We start from the raw sequence: 4,014 nt of genomic DNA, 5'->3' as shown, positions 1-4,014 counted from the left end.
ATTCTTACCATAACCTCCTTTGCTATTCCTTTTGGAAATCAGATTGATTGGTCCGCCATCTACAACTGCATATATGTAGGGTACGTTGGTTCATTACCAAATAAATATTCATATGTTACCTTGGACCTTATGTTGACACCCGATCCAATGTCACAGAAGGTCTTGTGGAAGATTATTTGTCCAATGGTACACTCAATCATCGGTACACCAGGATCATCCTTCTTGGCAAGGAATGGTGAAGCGAGGAGGTGGTCGTACTTTGATCTAAGTGTGTTGATCATGTTAACTAATTCTTCTTGTATCTGCCTGACCTTGTTCTTCCTTCTTCTTATGTTGTTCTTCTTCATAGTCACTATTGTCTCTTCGGACGGGTACGACATCTGTGGATGTCTAGGAGATTGCAGGATACGTTTTTGAAAGAAAACTTCTCCTTTCTATCCTTGATTATGAAGTAGATCTTGGCACTATCCACGTAGATGATGGCCTTTGTGATGCTTATGAAAGGTTGGCCCAAGATGATGAGTGCCCTTTCATCTCCACCTATTTCCAAAACCACAAAGTCTATGAGAACATATGATTGTCCTACTCGTATGATGGCATCTTCAAGAACTCCCTTGGGGAAGCAGAGTGACTGATCTAGAAGCTGCAAATGCATATTTGTGTACAACAAAGGATCTCCTAGGATTTTCTCATAAATTACCTTAGGCATGATGTCAACACTTACTCCGAAGTCACAGACAGCTTCTTGGAAGATGTGAGGTCCTATGGCGATGGGGATGACAGATCTCCCTAGATCGCTCTTCTTTTCTAGCAAGGTATAATCTATCCACCTTCCCATTGATGGCTCCATGTAGTAGTAAGATGCATTATGAATATCGACAAGATTTGTAGTTTCTAGATCTTTCGGTTGCCCTAGAATCTTATCTTTGTCGTATAGAGGAATAGCAGTCGCCAGCTGAGCTATTTCTGATTCTATCATTTTATTAAAGCTATGCTGATTCTTAATGGCAGAAGCAAAGCTATCCATTCTATTACTTATATTTTCTAGAATTTTATCATTGGTAGATACCTTCTTAGATAGTCCTTCCATGAGTCGAGATTGGCTAGCAATTAATTCTCTCATGGGTGGTTGATTGAAGTTATTATAATTGTTACCTTGAGGGTTATCTTGAGGGTTACCTTGGTAGTTCCTTTGGTAGTTCAGCCTCTGTTGCTGGTTCCATCCTTGATTTTATTGAGGATGAAAGTAGTTGTTGACAAAGTTCACATCCTCATGAATTTCAGGGTAGTTGTTCCCTGAATGCCTAGTGTTTCCACACTCTTCATATGTCATGCGGGAATCATGAATGTGCATGACTTCTTTCTTCTCATTAGCTCGGTCTTCGAGCTTCTTCATCAGTAGGTCCATCTTGGCAGACAACATGTCTTTTCCACGAGAGTTATTGCAGCTAGAAGTGTGAGTGACAAGAAAGCACCTCCAGCAGCAACATCCATAGTCTCACGGGTATTCATTGGTCAACCCATGGTAGAATGTCTACATAAGTAGCCAATTTTCCATCCCATGATAGGGACATGCTACAATGTAATCATGGAAGCGTTCCCATGCCTCAGTGATAGATTCATCATGTTGTTGCTGAAAACTTGAAATTCTCCCATGTAGAGCATTGGTCTTGCCCGTGGGAAAGAACTTGGCTAGGAAGGTAGTGGAGCAGTTATCCCATGTAGCATTTCTATCTTTGTTGGCGTAGAACCACTGCTTCGCCTTCCCCAAAAGTGAGAATGGGAAGAGGCAAAGTAGTATGGCGTCCTTGGTTACTCCTTTGATGGTGAAAGTGCTATAGATCTCTAGATAGTGTTGGAGATATGCACTCGCATCTTCATGTGCCTTTCCACAAAACTGACTTGCTTGCACCATGTTGATGAGAGCTGGCTTGAGCTTGAATCCATTGTCTCCAACATTGACATTAGCTCTAGTACGGATGTTGGTAGTGGTTGGAGCAGAGAATTCATGAAGAGTCTTGTCAGCCATGGCTTCAAATTCTGGTGTTGAGCTTCGCCTTATCTGATCATCTTCCAATTTTGAAGCTGGGACTTTCTTGAGTTTAGCTCTAGTTCTCCTGATTAATGTTTTAGGATCTTCAACGTAGTTTGTTGGAAGGTTAAAACCGATCATACATTACCCTACATAAGATACAAAAGTAGACAAAACAAGGGTAAGCCTGTTTGAGCAGAGGTCAGTGGTTTATCTCGATCACTTCAATAAGCATAAGTTTATCAATACTTCCTTTGTCTAGCTACCTTCCTCGGAACGGTGCCAGAAATGCTTGTTGGTATTTATTAACTTGTTACTTGTTTTAGTAGCCACCTATTAATTACCTACATCTCCTAACATTACTTTACTAGGTTGTCATCCCTAGTGATGGTGCTAGAGATGCTTGTTGGTACTCCCTAGCATTACTACTAGAATGATACTGATTAGTTCTTTATTATTTTATGTGACTAGAAAGAATATAAAGATATATGAATAAAAAGGGATCTACAAGCGCACAGATAATTATACCATTGTAGCACTTCACCTGAGAGTATTCTAGGTATTGTTATTTATATTTTACCATAGGGAAGGTCTAGCATGGACAAGTATTGATAACTTATACTATTGATAGAGAAGTAAACCATAGCCAATATTCTACTCATAACAGGGGCAAGTCATAGGATAAGATATATAAATGATATGTATTGATCATCAATAATGATAAATCACTTAGAGTACTCCTTTCTATGGCATTAGCATGGTCAGGTAGAATATTAGAGGAATAATTCCTAAGTCATTCTTAATTACAAGTCAAAGCATACATTGATTAGTGCAATTACACCTAGTAATCATGGCTAACATTATCTTTATATCTACACATAAGGGATATTATTAAGGAAGATGAAGAACAGAGCTTGTCTTCCTTCATAACTAGATCCTACTTGTATACCTATATTCGGGGAGTCAACTACAAAGGACTCAATGGGAGTGTCACATCCATGATCTACCACATGGCCTAGAATATAGGGTGTATCCATAGGTAAATAACATATAAGCTCCACGCTTACACAATGTTGACCACTCACCCTGTGTACTTTGGAGCGAGTGCTATACGAACTTATGCATAAACATAATAATAAACTGGCTATACTAAGTATATAATCAAAGTAGATGATGAACATTATAACAAAGAACATGAATAAGATAAACACTAATATTGTCATAACAATTGTAGCAAGCATATAAAAATAATGGAGATACAAAAGAGAGGGGCTACAAGGATTATACCAAACCACACTCTTGACACGATCGGGAATCCAAGTGAAGCCTGCTTGCCTCCCTCTAGATCTAACCTAACTAGCTATGCCCTAGAATTGAGCCCTATAATTGATGGAGCTCTAAGGATGATTAGGGTTTCTGTCTTCTCAAATGACTTGATGCCTCAGGGGGTGGCAAGGGCTAGTATATATAGGCTAGAGTGTCCAACGTGAGCCCTTGGATCAAACCGACTTAAGGGACAATGTAGATGCAACCTAGGAGGCGGTGGATAACCAACATTGCAACATGGAGAATGACAGGTGGGCCTAGGGCTAGGCGGCCTATAGGTGGGGGTAGCCTCTGCCTCTCTACCTTAGCGTGGTGTCCTCTAGAACCTTCTAGTGTCCATTTCACGGTGGATAAGCACAATTAAATCTGACATGTAGGTCCACCTTGACGATTTTCTAGTTAAACCCTGTAGAAAATACAGATTCACCGAAACTCATGGAATTTATTAGTTTAAACCCCTAGACCTTTGTTGGTGATCATATTTATGCCCTTATGCATATTACATTGATGGTTTATAATGGTTGTTAAGTACCGTCAACAAAACACAAGTGTAGTTACTCAACGTATGCATGCTAGTTTTTCATTTCATCATTCAAGCCTACAACTAGCATACACCACACAAGCATAAAATGTTAATGTAAAAACTTGTGCCATGA

At 39.6% G+C, this 4,014-nt stretch overlaps 1 non-coding gene across 1 annotated transcript; it reads left to right on the top strand.

Moving 5' to 3' along the window:
• Positions 1–1,556: 1,556 nt before the first annotated feature.
• Positions 1,557–1,665, top strand: LOC136478662 (small nucleolar RNA R71). The gene has a single exon (XR_010764380.1). It is a non-coding gene; the product is annotated as a small nucleolar RNA R71 (small nucleolar RNA).
• The last annotated feature ends 2,349 nt before the right edge of the window (positions 1,666–4,014 follow it).

This window comes from Miscanthus floridulus, chromosome 8 (genome assembly GCF_019320115.1).
Source record: "Miscanthus floridulus cultivar M001 chromosome 8, ASM1932011v1, whole genome shotgun sequence".
Classification (NCBI taxonomy): domain Eukaryota; kingdom Viridiplantae; phylum Streptophyta; class Magnoliopsida; order Poales; family Poaceae; genus Miscanthus; species Miscanthus floridulus.
The sequence above is the reverse complement of the archived record's forward strand: the minus strand, read 5'-3'. Positions and strand labels throughout refer to the sequence as shown.